The sequence below is a fragment of the Pteropus alecto genome, unplaced genomic scaffold (assembly GCF_000325575.1).
Source record: "Pteropus alecto unplaced genomic scaffold, ASM32557v1 scaffold114, whole genome shotgun sequence".
Lineage (NCBI taxonomy): Eukaryota > Metazoa > Chordata > Mammalia > Chiroptera > Pteropodidae > Pteropus > Pteropus alecto.
Genome location: NW_006435793.1, coordinates 676503 through 695771, shown reverse-complemented (window position 1 = coordinate 695771; position 19269 = coordinate 676503). Strand labels below are relative to the sequence as shown.

Here is a 19269-nt window from a genome sequence, read left to right as displayed (position 1 = left end):
TGACCTGATTGTCTGTGTTGACTCCAAATCTATATGTTGAAATAATAATTAATGCCCATTGGAATGGTATGAGGAGGTTGGGGCCCTTGGGAAAGTGATTAGGTCATGAGGGCGGAGCATTCATGAATGAGATTAATGCCCCTTCTACCATTTGAGAACACAGTGAGAAGTCGGCAGTCTGTAATCCAAAAGAGGGCCCTCACCCAACAAGGCTGGCATCGTGATCTCAAACTTCCAGCCTCCAGAACTGTGAGGAATAAATTTCTGTTTTTTATAAGCTACCGAGTCTGTGTTCTAGCAGCCTGAACAGAATAAGACATATAGAATAATTAACAATATATACATTAAGATTAAGTGTATAGTCCAATATTAAATGCTTGATTACATTAATGTACACACTGAGACTGGATTCTTGCTGTGAAATGTGTGCTTATACAACTTCCATCACAAATGTACCTACTTATGGGACTCACCAACTCAATGAAGGAAGAGTATCTTATTTGAAAAGTCACAAGTTATTAATTATATAGGTAAAGTGAAAATAGTCCTTGAATAAATAAATTTGTTAAATTGTTCTTCCCGAGCAGACATTTGACATATTTGTCCTTTAATAGTGACATCCTTAGACTGTTTAGCATTAAGCCTTATTTATGTTAGGCGCACAATAAATATCGGCCAGATTGAACTAAATATGTTCCCACTGGGAACTATTAGAGTATTGGACTATTTTTGGGAAAGTGCTAAACATTCAGGTCAATAATATAAGTAGGGAAATGAGGAGGACCATCTCAGTAAAGTTTTAAGCCCTTGTACAAAAGGAAAGAAGTGTGGCCTTCCCTTACCCATCAAAAAATATGTAACAAGAAATAGAATTTGAGCTGAACTTTGAATTCTTTGAAGGACTGAAAGGGATTTGATATGTGTAGAGTAAGGAGTGGGGATTCCAAAGGGATGTATGGGAGAAAAACAATGACCAAAGGCAGTAAATGAGAGCAATCATGGTGGTAGGCAGGCTGGAGTCTTACAATTTATTCTAAGAATTTGATTTTTGTCTTTCCAAATTAAGCTTTGAACAGGGCTTATAATGATAAAAACAGTTTTTTGGGGATCAACTACAGGCTGCATTCAACAGGGAGATATGCCCTCTAGGATCTAAGTTTTTAAACTGGAAGCCAGTGTTCACTTGTAGGAAGGGTGATGAGAAAGTGTTTTTTTTAAATTTATTTTTTATTTTTTATTAAAATGTAATGACGAGATCTGATATGAGAGGCAAAAGAAAGAAAGAGAGTCAAAAACCAGGAGACAATATCCAGTAGTCAGTTCCTGGTTTCCAGGCTTGAGAAGCCACACAAGATTTTGAGGTAAGAAGAATGAAAGCTTCACTTCCTCACTCCTTCTATTACTGATTAATATAAATTGCTCTAAACAGTTCTTTCTGTCCTCCTCTTTTAGCTTTCTTCCTTTCCTTCTTCCTCTTTATTTCCTCCTCTGCCTTAACCCTCTTCCAGAAGCAAAGAGCAATGGAAGGTAAGCTCTACATTTAGCTGGCAGGAACAAATTATTTCCAACTGTTTTCTTGGCCTCAGCTACCTATTCTGTTGCCAGTTTTATTTCTAAAACATAAATATGACTATATTATTCTTCTGCACCATAACCTCTGAATCACTCATAGGATAATTTTCAATATCAGGAGTATGGCTTAAGAGGCCATTCCTAGTCTTTAATCTCCAATACTTCAACCATGCACACCAAGACAAGTCATTTATTTTTCTTGTATCGGAAAGAGTATTTTCATGCCTACAGAAATTCGATATGCTGATCTCTCCACCTGGAAATGCATTTGCCTGTATTCATATTCACCCTTCAAAACTCAGCTCTTCCATGGGGATTTCCAGAAACTAGTCTATGTAGCATTTACTACCGTTTCTGCTGCTGATGCTGCTGATCTTTTTTTCTTACAGTATTTTTGCCCTGTTGATTTCCTGCAATGGTGAATTTGGTTTTTGTTTGTTTTGAGTGTTTCTCTGACTGCTGACCAAGCAGAATTCATCATCTCTTGTCTATGTCATGGGATTATTTCATTCACCCCTTTGTTACTTTTCATGCCATAATGTAGCTATTGGGTTATGAATTTACCTCCCACACCAGATTGGAAGTTTCTTTAGGACAAGAACCATATCTCGACCATCTCTTCTAGCACAGTTCTTAGATAATCAGAGAGTATTTATCAGCTTTCTTTTTTGTTGTTGTTGTTTGCTTCAAGTCCTATGATCACAATCTCTTCATTGGAAGACTGAGAAGAGCTTCAAGGCCCAACATTTTGGCCCCATTCGGAACACAGGCTCATCATATACTTCCTATAGAGGGATTCCTTAAATCTGTATGTGAGGAGCAAGCTATCATGGAGACAGGGATGAAATGTTTTCCTCTTGCTAAATAGAAAAGCAAAATTAGCTAATCATATTGAGTACTTAGCACCAGACAGAGAAACAAATGCAATTGGCATGAGAGGGTGACATGGGAATAAAGTGAAGACCTTGAAGACCACCCCCCAACTCTTGTGGATAATGATTAATTCAGATGATCACACTCATCCCTACAAGTGATCCTATTAAGAAATTCCAAATGTTGAGTTTAATCCTTCTACAGACTCAAGGAACATAATTCTTCAAGTGAATATTTATTCAATAATATTTTAGAAACATCTAGTTATATTATATTTATCTAGCAGCCTCAGATGCAGCATCTCCTAGTTTCTCTACATATGATGATAAAGGTATAGGCATGTGCACATATATGCACACACACAAAGATATGAAAATCTATAACACTGAAATTCAATTCTAATAGTAAGTTTATCAAAATCTGGGACAAAAATCAAGTCAGACCTATCAAACCAAGTTGAGAAATAAAACCTATGTTTTACATATAGTTTGCTGTTTGCAAAGGGCAAACTCATGGCCTGAGAGAAGGCATAATTTTTTAAAATAATTTTTACATTGTCTGCCTCCTAAATCAGAGATCCAGTAACAGAACAACCCAAGAATCAGGAAGCCTCTCTCAATCATGCAATAGAGTAAAACTGCCTCATAAGTACATTCAATTTATATAAGTTAAAATAAATAGGCTCAGTAGAAGGAGGTAGAGGGAGAGAAAATATGAAGTTAAATAGTACTGATAATTCTCATTTCCTTAAATGAATCTGTTTATTATATATAATGTATTATAATATATACATATTATTGCACATAGTTGTACATATAAAACCATATATGCCTAACTAAATAGGTAATTTAAAGGATTTTCAAATGTAATTTTCCTACGCTTTGAATTGAATATTTATGTCTACCTAAGATTATACACCACTTCACTCCATTGACTTTTAGGGTTTTATTCCCATCACTACCTGCTTCTACATTACTTTGGAGGTTGAAATTTCCAAAAGTATAGGGCAAGAAGTGTGGATGGGGAATGCCCATGCTGAAATGCACTCATGAGTGAAACCTTAAGCTGAGTGCCGACTCGGAGGAAGAGAGGAGTCACCAAGGTGGCAGTGCAGTTGGCTGTGTTGGAGGACTCAGAAGTGTCAGAGGATCTTTCAATGGTATAAGGGAAGATTCCTTCACCTGCTCTAGGTCAGAGTGGATTTATAAAATATTTAAGTTCCACACACAGAGAAGTCAGTCAAGAATGCTAAGAAAATCTGGAAAAATGATAAAGGAGCCTTGCCTTAAAAGGCATTAGAACATATGAGAATATATGTTTTGGGCATTATGTTTGCCTGAATCCTTAATGGAACAATAAAAACAGTTAATTTATGTAAAAGCCTTGGCTTCTAAAAGACTACAATTTAGTTTTCAGAAAAAAAAAAAAGCTTTCTATATAATATAGGTCAAATGAGGTATGAGATAATGAGAAACAGAAAATCTTTTATAAAAATTTATAAAAATTTTTATAAAACATTATTAAAACAGGGAAGTACTAACAAAACAGATGTTAGTGTATATAAAGAAGTACATGAATTTTGATTTAATATACTCTATTGATATATTATACATCAAAAGTTATAAAGGAGTAAAGAAGAAATATATATTAGATTAAGAATTGAGAATATAATTATTTGAAAAAATAACATCATTTAAATTCCTAATTCCACCATATATTAAAAATAAATTCCACGCCATTTAAAAGTAAAAATACCATGTCATATCACTAAAAGACCAAATAGGTGGTAATATGCTTCAGAAATCACAAATGACAAAGAGAAATACCTTAAACTAAATATTACAATATACCTTATTTCTAGCATTAAACACCTATCATAAATAAAAAATAAAGGAACATAAGAAACATGGGAATATTTGCAATGGAATTAAAAGACGAAGAGTTATATTCACAAAATATAAAGAACATTTACTAATCAATCAAGATTACAGTAGTAGATATATAGGACTTAATATAATTATAAATTATGGAAATTACTGTAAATGTAATAGGATGTGGCAAAACTGGGGAAGGGGAAAGAATGTTCCAGGAAAATTTTAATTATGATTAGTAGTGGTAGGTGGATGCAAGTATTTGCATTATATAAGCATTCTCTAACTGGGACTTTAGAATGAAAATAAAGGATGTATATAAAGATGACTGACTACTCACTATATATAGGTAAACATATATAATGATTTATAAAAACATCACATATTTAACTAAGAATGTGGTCTCATTTTGACCATTCATTCTTCTTCGACTAGGTACTATCTTCCTAGTCCTAGATAAATGGCTGGAGTCACCACCTACTTCTATAGTCCCTCTGTTTGATTCTGCATTGTCCTCTTTCATAGTGTCTTCAACGTTAAGTCCCTTGCTGGTGGTAAAGTAAGCAACCTAAGCTTTTCTCTCTTCTTCTGAGAGGCAGTGCGTATAATTGTTAAGGCTGAGGAGTTAGGGCAACCTAATGCTTCAGTTCTGGCTCTACCTTGTGACCTTCTACAAGTCATTTAGCATTTCTGAGTCACAAATCCCTCATCTCCAAAACAAGGATAATACTACCTCCTACCTTACAGATTCATTTTGAGAACTGAATGTGAGAAAGAGCGAATGCGTGGAAAGCGCCTGGCACCGTGCGAGGGTCAGTAAGTGGTAGCCGTTACAATCTGCTTAAAGTCATTGTGTCGGAAGTGCTTGCTAAAGTGACTGCAGGACAACGTTTTTCTTTGCTACTGTCCTTTTTCCTTTCTCTTGTCTATTGTCACACAATGGTCCCTGAAATAGATATCTTTTACAAATACCAATTACACCAATTCCTTAGTAGGAAAACAGCAAGTCTGTCTCAGGCTGGGAGAAGCTATTTATTTGGGAGATATTATGTTTACAGCAGAGACCCATTCCCCTCCCCAGCCAATCCTTTCTTTGGTAACTAGTTCTAGTGTCACTTCACAAGTTAAGGCATTTTGGGCGCCAAATGTTGAAGATCCCCTGTCGATCTCTGTTCTCCCTGAGAGCACAGATTCATCTATTTTCTGGATCAGTAAAAGTTTCAAAAACAGTATTGGCTGCAGTAAAAAGCTTGCCAGAGAGCTTTGAGATATTCCCTTGACAGAAGAAAAGAGGTAATGAAGCCGGGTTTGCTTTAAGAGTGGAGAAACGATGAAATTCTTGCAGCTCTTTCTTGGCAAGCAAACACATTTAGCTGTGCCTTCTAGGCCAAAGCTCAGAAAGCTCAAGTGAGCATATTTCCTTTACTGTTAACAGAGATGAAATGCCCTTCCTTCCATAAGTCTGCTGATTACTAAAGGTGTTCAAAGGGCTCAGAACTGGCTTTCTGTGCTGCTATCGCCTCTGCTCAGCCAAACAGGCTGCAGGGGGTTTTCGGTTTCTCATTATCTCACACCTCATTTGACCTATATTATATAGGAATCTTTTTTTTTTTCTGAAAATTAAATTGTAGTCTTTTAGAAGCCCAGGCTTTTACATAAATTAATTGTTTTTATTGTTCCATTAAGGATTCAGGCAAACATAATGCCCAGAAATTGTAATCTAATAAAATAATACAAATGAAGAGCTAATAATACCTACTGATGTCCCTAGTACTTTATGCACATTGTCTTATTTTATCCTCACAGTGGCCTCATGAGGTGACTACAATGATTAGCCTCCTTTAACAGATGACAAAAATGAGGCTCAGAAAGAGAGTAATTTTCCCAAGGTTGCGTAGCTACTAAGAAAGAAAGCCTGGATCCAAAACCCAAACTCCTAGGACTTGAAAGCCTGTGCATTGGGCCAGTACTCTAGTCTGCTCTCTCCACTTGATAAGAGCAACATGTGAAGTAGAGCCTTGACATTTGTAGATTTAATATTTATAGTTTCAATTATTTGCGAGTAATCCTAAAGGCCCATGGAATCAAGTCACTAGTAAGATGTGTTACGGCATGGGTTAGAATGACAGGCCCTGTGTGGCTGGCACATGGGAGCCGGCGAGGGGGCCCAGCCTGCTGCCCGGTATGCACTCGGCTTCCCAGCCATTTTCTTCACTACTCCCCACTCCCGCCATTTGTAACGACTATTGTGAAATGGTAAGACTTGCATTTCTTCAAAAGGTGGAAAACATGGCAGAGTGAGAGATGTCCCCAGATTTCTCCCCTTGAAACAACAATAAGCTGAACATCTAAAACTCAACAAAAAACACCCAAACTGCACATCAGTATGTCTAAGCATGGGATCTGTGCATAAGAGCTACCACAGGTCAGAACCCCGGGTGTTGGGTGGTAGACTGGGAGTAATAAAGAAGCCGTCTATCGCAGCCGCTAGAGCCCCCTGCAGGAGGAGGGGGAGGGGAGAAGGAGTGGTGAGTTCATGCTGTGAGTTCCCTGAACATTCCTGCCGGGGATAGCAGTGGCTGCAGGGCACAGTCATCGGGGCAGAAAACAGAGAAGCGGGATGGGACCGCAGAGGAACAACAGCAAAACTGAGGCTGAGCCACAGCCCCCAACCCCCAAACCCTCTCCCCATACCCTCCGAGACCGATCACCATGGAGTCCCAGGGGAATCTGAGCAAATGCTGCTGAGACTGTTGCTGACACTGACAGGGACTGAAACTGAGGGTAGCGAGCGTGATTAAATATCTACGAGAAAATTAAAAAAGCATTATCAAGACTTTATATAAAGCAAGAATCCAAGAGGCTTAAATGCCACCTACTGGAAACCAAAAGAAAAGACTTGCATTTCTTCATTAACAGCGATTTAACAAAGAAAGCCAGTTGTATAATTAATGACATCAGTTTTGTGTTTGGTAGAATACGAAAGTTTGGAAAAATTAATTTGTTTTTCTCTTAAATTCTACTGGATTTCATGATTGAAACTATAATCCACAATGATGTTCAACGGATATGTATGGGGTTGTCAACGAAGATCTTAGCACATATCCCTCAGGATTTGAGTGATCTATATCAAACAATACATAACAAAGTAGTAAAATAAAGCGAATGCTTCCGAAGGCAGGACTGTGGATGCATGGTGCAGTGGCATAACTTTGCCAGTCCTGACAAAGTTATTTCACTGCAGCAATATGGAGAAGGTTGGTTTCCTGGAAAAAAGCAGACAATGGTGTAGACTGGCCCAGTCTTAGGAGGAAGTGCTGGCACACATAACAGTGTCATAAAAGAAAACCAAACTGGCTGATTTATTCATCCTGCAAAACACGTGTTGAAAGCCTATTATCTGCCAGGCCACGGATACAGAGATGAACGTCTTCAGGTAGAAGTAACACAGAAGCATGTCTGCAGTTCCCTTTGAAGCAACTTAATCCTTCATCCCAGGCCGATTTCCAACAAAGGAAGTCAGGGGCATAGCAGGTCAGTTTGTGGTAATTACTCAAGTTTCCTGTACTGGGCGTTTGATCACGCATTCTTCTCCACCATTCCCATTCTAGTTCCATCTAATTATTAATACTTAACTAGTTCATCTATACCCCACCCCACTTGTGCCGTTTGTTCTGGATGATTATATTTTGCTTCTCTCACCTGACTCCTGGTAATCCTGAAAGCCTTTGGCTGCCACTCACTCTCTGAGCTCTGTTCTCCCAGCTCACTCATACAAGATATACCTACCCAGGTGCAACCTCTGGGGAATTGTCACCTACTTGGGGAAGGGAGGGCATTGATCAAGAGCGTGTGGCTACAGAAGATAAGAAGTCATATGGTGCTTCAGAGAGCTCAGGCAAAATGTCGCAACACAGGAAAGGGTGAAGCAGGGATAGGTAGTCATTGCAAATCTGGGCATTTGAAATCGGGAAAAAGAATCAGCAAGCAACGAGGTCCAAAACCTCAGTCTGGGGTTCTGAAGGTCATTGCAATTCCCAGGAGAGTCCAAAGGAGAGGACATGGTGGTTCTTTGTGGAGTAACTCAGATCTTTGTTTGAATTGTGGTTCTGCCATTTACCGGTGGTGTGTGACAGACTCTGAAAATCATTTAGCTTCATGGAGCTTCACTTTCCTCTTCTGTGCAATGAAAATGATACAACCTACCTTGCAAGGTTTGTGAGGATTAAATAACAATATATATATAAAGCGTTGGCACAAGGTAAATAGTAAGAAGTAGTTTATAATGAGGAATGTTAGAAAAATGAAGAATAAGGGCTAGTCTGGTACATTCAGTTTATCTAACAAACAGTTGGATTCCTATTTTGAGTATACCTATTTTGTGCCAGGCACTGGATACTGACTACCGAGGCTACAGTAGTGAATAAGACCAATATGATCCTAACTTTCATGGAATTTGAAATCTAGAAGGTATGATTACTAGAACCAGAACACATATTGAGCAATAGTTTAGAAATAAGGCAGTAGGCCATGACAAGAAATAGGGCATAATTTTCAGCTAGACTAAAAGGAATGGTGATTTGGTTTTTGAGTGTTTAGATTATGGGGCAAATATCTTCACAGTCTTCTTGTCTACATTTTGGATGAGCCCTTGGCTCTAGGGCAGAACTAAGTCTGCAAGTGGAGGTCAAGAAACCATGGATGATTGGGAAGGGAGGAGGAGGAGTCTAGAAGAAGGTACAATCTGACAATCAGGGAGTTTTCATCACATATTTGACATGTAGTAAGTACTTGGTAAATATTAGCCTTATTATTCTTATTATTGGTGTTTTTATTATTATCATTAAAATTAGCATACTTCCTTGGGCTGGCATAATTGATATTTCCCTGATGACTCTCAGCATTCTGATGTCAACACCAGTCATTGTGCCTAGCTGTAGAACAACAATGTGTTCAGGGCTTGTGGAGCTGGCTGGCTTCCATGTCGACTGAACCAAGAGGAACTGAGCTCACAGCGATACTGGAGCTCTCCAGCCTCTTTAGAAAGTGTATTTTCTCTCTTTCCTTCCATGGTGTCAGGTTACCTACTGTCCCTTTTTGTTGCATCAGTGAGCCTATCTTCAACAACTGTTCACAGCCCCTTTTAATATACTTTGAGCTAAAAAAAGAGCATAACGCTCACATCACTATTTTGTCTAAGCAAGAGGAAAATACATCAAGACCATCCTATAAGCAAAATGGATGAGCTTTAGCAGTATTGAGGAGGCTGTGGGCTGGATTTGAAATCAGCCCTGTTCTGGGGAACTTGACTTCCATTTCTTTAACTATGACAAGAGAATAATAATTAGTAGTCAACCAACTACTTCAGGGCAACGTGGGGAGGACACGATGTTATACATGTGAAAGTGCTTTATGAAGTGGAGAGCACTATAAAAATGGAAGACACAGTGCATCTGAATAGCTGTTTCCTGGACAGTAGGAGATGGCAGGATCAATAATCTAGATAGAGGTAAAGAAGGCATTTCTAGAACAGAATATTAATATTAGGTATAATTTTTAAATTCTATGCCAACTTTTTCATCTTCATATTAAGGAAGATAAGATTACTTGTTACATTTTAACAACTCTGGGAGACTGGTCAAGATGGTGTAGAAGGTAGAAACTGTGCTCACTTCCTCTAGCGACTGCACCAAAATTATAACAAAACTACAGAGCAACCAGTACGCAGAGTTACCTGAGGTCTGGATGAACAGAAGCCCTACAATTAGGGACAAAACTCTGGCTGTGAAAATCAGTAGAGGTTGCAGCTGAGTGAGGCAGAAGGCTGTGGAAGGCTCAGCTATTCCTCTTAAAGGACCCATGCCTGGCCTTACTCCCTAATGGACACGCTTGCTCTGAGCTCTGATGCTGGGGCAGCTTGCTCGGGAGGCACCAGGAACATATGGGGAGGTAGTGAGTTGTCGGGCTCTAAGGCAAGGCTGGAGGGGCGGCTGTCTCCTAGAAAGAAGTATTGGCAGTACCCATTGTTCCTTTGTTGAGCCTTTCCCGCTCCCAGACTGCAGATGCAGGCGCCCCCATATCTGAGTCACCATTAACCTGGATAACATAGGTTGTTCCACCCCTCCCAACTTGTGGGCCCACCCAACCCTCTTCCAGTAGTTTATTCCATATAAACGGGGTATCTTGGCTCCTGCTGTGAACCTTCATGACAGCTCTTGCAGGCTCACAAAACCCAAAAAAGCAGCATCTGGCCCCAGTATGCTCTGTACCTCTTGCTGAGCAGCACCAAGCCCCGCACTAGCAGCAGCCAGCCTTGGTTTCTGGCTTGGCTTCTCAAGGACCTATAAGCCCAGCATGGGCAGTAACTGTCTGTGGATTGCCTGGTGACACTTACCAGGTGGCCCCCAAGGTGCACAGGCTGTAGCTAAACCTGGCCTGCAGCTGGACCCCTCCCAGGACTGTGTGATTGGGCCCCACAGCACATCTACTACATAAAGCAACTCTACCAAGACTGAGAGACTTAGAAACTCTATCTAATACACTGAAACAAGACAAAGGAGGGCAGCCAAAATGAAGAGACAAAGAAGCGTGTCCCACATGAAAGAACAGAACAAAGCTCCAGAAAAAGAGCTCAACAAAATGGAGACAAGCAATCTACTAGATGTAGAGTTCAAAACACTGGTTATAAGGATGTTCAAGGAACTTAAGAGAAGAGTAGATGAACTCAGTGAAAACTTTAACAAAGAGATAGAAAACATAAACATGGAGATGGGAAACATAATAAGGAACCAGTCAGAAATGAAGAATACAATATCTGAGAAGAAGAGTACATTAGAGAGAATCAACAGAGTGGATGAAGCAGAAGATTGAATCAGTGATTTAGGATGGGGTAGAGGAGAACACCCAATCAGAATACCAAAAAGAAAAAAGAATCCAAAAAATGAAGATAGTTTAAAGAGTCTCTGTGACAACATCGAGCGTACTAACATTCACATCATAGGGGTACCAGAAGGAGAAGACAGAGAGCAAGAAATTGAAAATCTATTTGAAGAAATAATGATGGTAAACTTCCCTATCCTGGTGAAGGAAATAGACACACAACTCCAGGAAGCTCAGAGAGTCTCAAACAAGATGAACCCCAAGAGGCCCACACCAAAGCACATCATTAAAAGAAAGAATCTTAAAAGCAGCAAGAGAAAAACAGTTACCTACAAGGGAGCTCCCATAAGACTGGCAGCTGATTTCTCAAAACTATGCAAGACAGAAGGGCCTGGCAAAAAATATTCAAAGTGATGACAATCCAGGATCTACAACCAAGAATACTTTATCCAGCAAGGCTATCATGTAGAGTCAATGGACAGATAAAGAGCTTCCCAGACAAACATAAGCTAAAAGAGTTCATCAACACCAACCCACTATTACAAGAAATGTTGGAGGGATTTCTTTATGAAGGAAAAACTATGTATCAAAATCATGAATAAAAATGGTAATAACTACATATCTATCAACAACTACCTCAAATGGAAAAGAATTAAATGCTCCAACCAAAGGATAAGGAAACAGAATGGATAAGAAAACAAGACTCCAACATATGCTGCCTACAAGAGACTCACTTCAGATTAAAAGATACACACAGACTAAAAGTAAAGGGATGGAGAAAGATATTTAATGATGGACCTAGGGGGTATTGTGCTGAGTAGAGTAAGTCAGATAGAAGAAGACAAATGCCATATGATTGCACATATATGTGGAATCTAAAGAACAAAATAAACAAACAAAAACAGAAAGAAACTCATAGATACAGAGAACAATTTGAGGGTTATCAGGCGGGAGAGGAATTGGGAGGGGGTAGATGAAAAGGGGGAAAGGATTAAGAAATACAAATTGCTAGTTACATAAGTCATGAATATGTAAGGTATAGCATAGGAATATAGCCAATAATATTGTAATAACTATGTATGGCGTCGGAGGGGCATTAGTTTAGTGGGGTGATCACTTATGAGTTATACAGATGTCTAATCACTATGTCGTACACCTGAAACTAATATAATAATGTATGCAAATTATAAAAAACATGTTAGAAAAAAGAACTCTGGAACAAAAATGTTGGCTTAAGAGAGATTTTAGTTCCTACATCACCACCAAAGTTTTGGTCAAATTCAGTAAGATTTGAATGAGCTTACACATTTATATGTATTATAATAATTAAAACTATCAAAGTATTCAAATTATTGTTATAGACACTCTTGGTGACAAATGCTGGTATATTTTCCTATAAAAATATTTTTATATTTTTGACAAGTGAGTTCAGAACATGGTCAGAGATGATTGAAATGTGCACCAGATAATTAAGCTGTCTAGTATGTAAGTTAAATTCCCTCTGGAAATTTGATTATGTCAATGCAGCTTAAAACCATTATTAAGAGATGGCTTATGTCACATGCTAATTTGCTTTATTGCACTAAGAATGAAAACTCAGCTAAATGTTGATTATATCTTTTTTAAATACCCTCTAGGACTAACACCACAGTTGATATAAACTTTTTCCTCAATTCCATAAGCCATTTTAAAAATTGATACAAGTACATATTTTATACATTTAAACCATGGTTCAACTAATTGTGATGTAGTATGGCTTTTATATATACTGGTTTAGTACCTCAGATTAATTTCCTAATTATAAAATCAGTTTAATTGTATAATAGCTTCTTATTTAATTTGGAAATTTAAAAAAATTTTATTGACTCACATTTATTACTTGCTATCTGCCATTGACCAGTTTAACACCAGAAATAGCATTAGCATGCCATTAAACAGAATCTCAGTAAATTTCCATTTTAGCAAATGTGAGCTACTATGATTAAACTTTGATGTTATATTTTATTTCACTTGCATTACACATTAGCATTATTAATTCTTTGTACCTTTCAAATCCTGGTTCAAAGTAAGCAGGCATTGGAAATGTTGAATTTAGTTCTTAAAGTCTCTGGTCATAGAGGTAGTACTCTCATGAATTAGTGACCAAATTCAAAGGTTCTTTAAGCAGTTCTGGTGACCAAAGGTCCAGAACAATACACTTTGAATGAACAGGTCTATATTCTTTCAGGATAGTCTGTGTAAGCAGTCTTAATTAGGAAATTAAAAAACCTAAAATCTGGATTGCATCTGGCCCTGTTGTGAACTCACTTGTCAAATCATTGCCTATATTCATTTAATAATCAGATCATAATCATTAAGTTTGAATGATTCATCAAAAGCCAATTAGTGCACTTAGGATTTTATTCCTTGGTTTTTAAAGCTCACCTACCCCCAAACTCCTGTACAGTTTATGGAATGCCATGAATTAAGGAGTAAGAGTGAGTTAAAGACATTTCTCTTTCTATTAAAAAGGTTAATAATTTGTTTAATTTAAGTGGTCTGTCTTTATTATAGTATTTAGTACATATTACTAAATTTTAATATTTATGAATTTCTACTTGTGTTTAATTTTATCTCTTGAATTTGAAAGGAAATATTCAGGCTCAGTCCAGTTTGCACACTCTAATTTCTCTCTGTAGTCCTTAAGCCACAAGTAATTGCTCTTTATAAGAGATGTATAGAGTGCACTGATTTATGATGCACTAATTTTTCTTCTCCACTGTGACATACAATCATGTGATGTCTTGATAGCACAAAAACATTAATTGCTAATATATTTAGTACTAAAAAAATCAAATCAAATCAAATGAATTTTCTCGTTTCCATCTGATTTTCAGTATGAGCACTGGCATTGCCTTTTTCTGGAATTAGTTACTAACCCAATATATTCATTCTATTAGCATTATTTAGCCTCTCTTGGCATTATTTTCTTTGAAACTCTTGCATATCACACCAAAAGCTCATAGGTTTTAAAATGAGAAGAACCTCCAAAGCCCATCAATATGTTTTCTAAGTCAGTCCAGGAGGCACAGACCCACAGAGAACACGGACATTGAGAGGTCTTTATTATTCCCAGAAGGAAAAAAAGAGAGAGAGAGAGAGAATTGATAACGTAGGCTTTAAAACATAGTCCAGCATCCCCAAATGCTGGGTTTACAATGCTGATTGTATCTCTCCTTTCTGTCTGTGTCCTAGATTATCCTGGAGAGTTCTGATATCCTATCTCTTGTTTCCCTTTCCAGATTATGCAAAATCCATTAGAGCAGACTGTTAACATCTCTACGTACTCCAGACCTCATGCTTATCTCCTTTGAAACACAACCGTGGTGTCATCCTGTCTTGTTTATTCAATTGTCTAAGTATATCTTAGTTTCCTTTCATCTTGGAAGCTATTCCAAAACACTTGGAATTACACAAGTGCTGAGCTCTCTTCTCTACAACCATGACTAGGTTGTTTTCTTTGCCCAGCACACTCTTGACCTTCCTTTTTGCATCACTAACTTCCAGTCATCTTTCAAGGCTGTGCTGAGGCATTTTTTTTCTTTACTCCATGTAAATATTCCTGACTTGCCTTACCCTCAAGTTGGATTTCTTGCCTCGCTTTTATCTGCTGCCTCATCACACTCTGTACATCCTCCAATCATTTATTACATGGCATAATCATTATTCGTTGATTCATCTCTCTCTTTCTTTGGACTCTTTGGAGGCTAGAGATGTTGTCTTTTATAGTAAAATTCCAAGTAACGGGTGCCTAGAAAATTAGAGAGCCACAGCGAAGATTTGTGGGTTGAATGAATAAATGGTGATGTGTGGTTTAGATTTAGACAGAGAAACCTGACCTTTGGCTGAGATGTATGTCTATTTTTTATGAGTCATTTTCCTTCCTATTTGACTTATACAGTTTCTCTCCAGAGGCAAGAGAAATTATTATCTGCATTCCCATAAAATCTTATCCTTCCAAGAAGACACAAATCTTCTCTGATGTCAATCAAAAAGTGGCATCTGACGCTCAGAGGATTGACAGAACTGCTCAAGTGCATATGCACCTGCAGCACTATTTAGAAATACAAGTGAGTCATGATATGCACAAACTCAGTGCATGTCAGTCATTTTCTTTACACTCAAGATGGTTGTGGGGAAATATTTATTGTGCTTTATAAATTATTCACAATTGCATTTGTTTAACTGCTCGACAGTAATGTATTTGAAACGATTCAATATACAAAGCTATCAATATTGAGGCAATCTTTCAGTTACTTATCTGTTATCTAAAGTGTGGCACCACTATATAACTGGAGAAACAACTGAAATCTCAGTGAGCAACCTAGAATGGTATTCTAACAAAGTATGTGGAAATGACAGTAAATAAAAGTCCATGTTAAGGACATATGGACTATGAAGAGGACAGATAAAGGAGGATGACAGAAGTTTTATCAGGATTTTAAAACAAAATAACATGTCTATATTACTAAGAAAGTATCTTGCATTTTGCATAAAAAGAAAGTAATCAGACTTCGGCTTACTTGAACTCAGAGACAAAGCTATACTGGCATGGAGGATGGGGAGAGTAAAATATGGACAACTAAACTGCAGTATAAACTTCTTCTTGCCCTGAATTAGTTTAGTTTGTCACGTAGTGTATATGGAAGAAGAGTAAAGATGCTTACTTTTTCTCCAGGAAATAAAAGTGTGGATTGCTATAAGTTGAAGTGCAGTGGGCCCAGAATTAGTTCCTGGCAACTTTCTGTGTCTGGCAACTTTCAATTATAGAAAGGATGGAGAGTTTTTTCATTCCTTTTTCTCACCTTCCTGATGATCTTGTTCTGGTATTTGCTTCAGCAGTTTCTCTCCCTCCCTTGGGATCTCCAATCAGCTTATAAATTTCTCCAATATTATCACTTTTTCCCTTCAGCTACTATTCCAGGTTTTACTCCTTTTCTTTATCACAAGTCTCAAGATTTACTAATGCTTAAAATTTCCACTTCCTCATTTTCCATTTTTTTCATCCAATCAGGCTTTCAAATTCACCATGACGACTTTTATTAAAGCAATCGATGACCAAATAGTGCTGAAGCCAAGACTGATTTTAATTCTACCTGTGACTCACCTCTAAATAACATTTGACACAGTTGTTCACTCCCTCTTGAAACATTTCATTCTCTAGGCTTTTCAAGCCCATAGGTCTTGTTTTCTTCCTACCTCACCAGTTGATTCTTCTCAGGGGAACGTTTTCTAACTTTGAGGTGCTCCAGGGCTCTGTCCCTGCATCTCCTTTTCTTATATACACTCTAGACTACTATTTTTTTTTTTTTTAGGTGAGGCAACCCTTGGTTGACCTCACAGATTGCAAGGACCTTGTCAGTTTACAATTCCTTATTTTTTATGTTTTACGCCTACGGCACCTGGTCTTCCTAGGTGGTCTCCCATCCAAGTACTAACCAGGTCCGACCCTGCTTAGCTCCTGAAATCGGACGGGACCATGCTCGTTCAGGGTGGCATGGCCTAGTAGATTTTAGTACCACCTATACTCTTTATTCTCCAACCTGGACCTTGTATATTCAAGTGTGTTCTTGATATCTCCTTTAGGAATCCTGTTAGGAATCTTAACAAGTCCAAAGAGTTTCATTGTGTTCTTTCCTCTTACCCCCACTCCCGATACTCCTGCCAGATCCACTTCCCTTAAAGCCCTCTCCAAGTCACCAAGATTGTACCATCATGTACACCAACTGTACAGGCCAAAAACTAAGACATAGGACTTTAAGCCCTTTTTCTCTTCACATAACTCATTAATCCATCAGTAAATCCCATTCACTCTGAAATATATCCTAAATTCAATCTGTTCATCATTTTACTGCTTCTAGAGCAAGCCTCCATCTGTCACCTGGACTAATGTGACAGCCCCTCACTAATCTCCCTGCCTCCACTACTTTATGTCTGGCATTCAGTTCTATGCATAGCCAGCAGAGTGATCTTTTAAAAAATCTAAATCCACGTCATTCCTTTGCTTAAGCTTCTCACTCCAGCAAGAGCAAAATGTAAATTCTTTACCCAATCCCTGAAGTGATCTGGCCCTGCTGCGCTCACTCACTCCACTCGTGTGGTCTCAAAGCCATTCTGCTCCAACCTTGTACTTGAAGCCCCTTCTTTTTTATGCAAAGTGGAAATACTCTTCCCCAGACGACAAATTCTTTCTCACCACTGAGGCCTCTGCTCAAATTTCTGGACTTTCTATCTAACTTTGGTAGCCTCACTGTACCACCCACCGCCAAATCCAACATTTTCTTCGTAGAACACAATTTTATCTTCTTCAGAATGCTGGCCAATATGGAAATTATCTTACTTGTTTGTTGACTATTTTCTCACTACTAAAATGAAAGTTTCTAGACGGCCTAGACACTTGATCCTCACTATGTCCTCGGGACGTAGATTAATGTTCAATAGCATTTGTTGGCTGACTGACTCACTGACTCAGGATGCCTCTATGTCACATTAAAATTTATCTTTCTACTGAAAACTTCAAAAGTTCATTTTTAGACTGATAAGACACATCCGAGAGGAATTATTTTGGAGTGGTTGACCTGTAGAAATCTTTCTTTGCTAACTCTAACTCCATCCAAACCTGTCTGCTGCTTTCTTTGCTTCCACTTCCACCTCTGTCTTTGTCTTGATCTTGATCTATTTTAGTCTCTACATTTCTTTAACTAAACATTTACCTACTTTGTGGATCTGTTTCCAGTATTATCGCCTATCTATCTATCTATCTATCTATCTATCTATCTATCTATCTATCTATCTATCATTTATTTTTAAAGCAAAGGACTTCCTTTAAAAGGAGAACAATAATGGCAAGTGACTGTATTTACTGAGTATTAGAAACCATTATCATCATAGTTAAACAGTTTGCTGCTTTGGCTATTGTCTTAAAAAGATAAGACATTTTAGCTATTATAAAAAAAATTGCGATGCAGCTCTTTGCTGCAAAATTGGATATCTGTGGATCAAATGTTTTCTAAAATATTCTCATACAGTATTTCTCAATAGAACAGTGCTACTCCATTCAATACTTTAACATAATGTTATAGAGAGGCCCAATTTAATCTTATGGTGTTTGAGGTCATATTCACTTCCAGAATAACTCATGTTTCTAGGCAATATATTTTAGATATATTTTCATTTAGAAAATATTTGTTGAATTGCTCCTTTGTGCCAGGCACTGTAACATATATTGGGAATGTGATGGGAATGAACAAAACAGACGTATCATCTGTCTTCATGGACCTTAGAGTCTTAAGGGGGAGGTAGATATTAATAAAATAAAAAATAATAATGGGTAACGATTATTGGATGAATGCTCACTGTGTGCCAGGCAGTGTTCTGACTGTTTTATAACTATTAACTCATTTAATCCTTACAACATCTCTCTATGATGTAGGAATTACTAACATTTTACAGAGGAAGATCACACAACTAGTATGAAGCCAAGACGAGATTCAAAATCAGTCTCGAGAAGCCATACATTTAATCACTATATTTTACTACCTGATGAAACTTGTCAAAAAAAAAAAAAAAATACGAGAGGCAAGAATCATTTCAAGTAAGTTCATAATTGTAATGATAAATTCTATGAACCTAAGGTAAAGAGTATAAAGAGTATGTTCCAGAGTGACTAGTCTGGGGAATCAGTGAAGATTTTCTTAGGGAAGAGGTGTTAAAACTGAGAAGTGAAGGATTTAATTAATTTATATTTAATTCCCTCCAACCATGTTCTGCCCCACATAATACTAGAACCTTCTTTTCAAAGGCATACAGAGGCTCCTCATTGACAATTTGATAGTTAATTCATTTTTCTAACCTTACTACATCCTACAATATAATCAGTCTCTGCTATTGTTTAATGTTATGCAAAGTCAGAACAAATAAATATGGGTCGGATGCATGTAAAAAAACTCCCTGGGCAGCCATGGTCTGTCTCAGGATGAATGTGAATTCAGCATTCATCATATGACAACTTCAGTAATAACCCTAAAAAGTGAAT

The 19269-nt window shown here is 37.7% G+C and overlaps 1 protein-coding gene and 1 pseudogene across 3 annotated transcripts in view; both read right to left on the bottom strand.

Annotated features, from left to right (window-relative positions):
• Nucleotides 1–19269, bottom strand: part of GRIN3A (glutamate ionotropic receptor NMDA type subunit 3A) — a 140840-nt gene that overhangs the window by 94121 nt on the left and 27450 nt on the right. The window lies entirely within an intron of this gene.
• LOC112479483 lies at nucleotides 16625–16745 on the bottom strand (annotated as a pseudogene).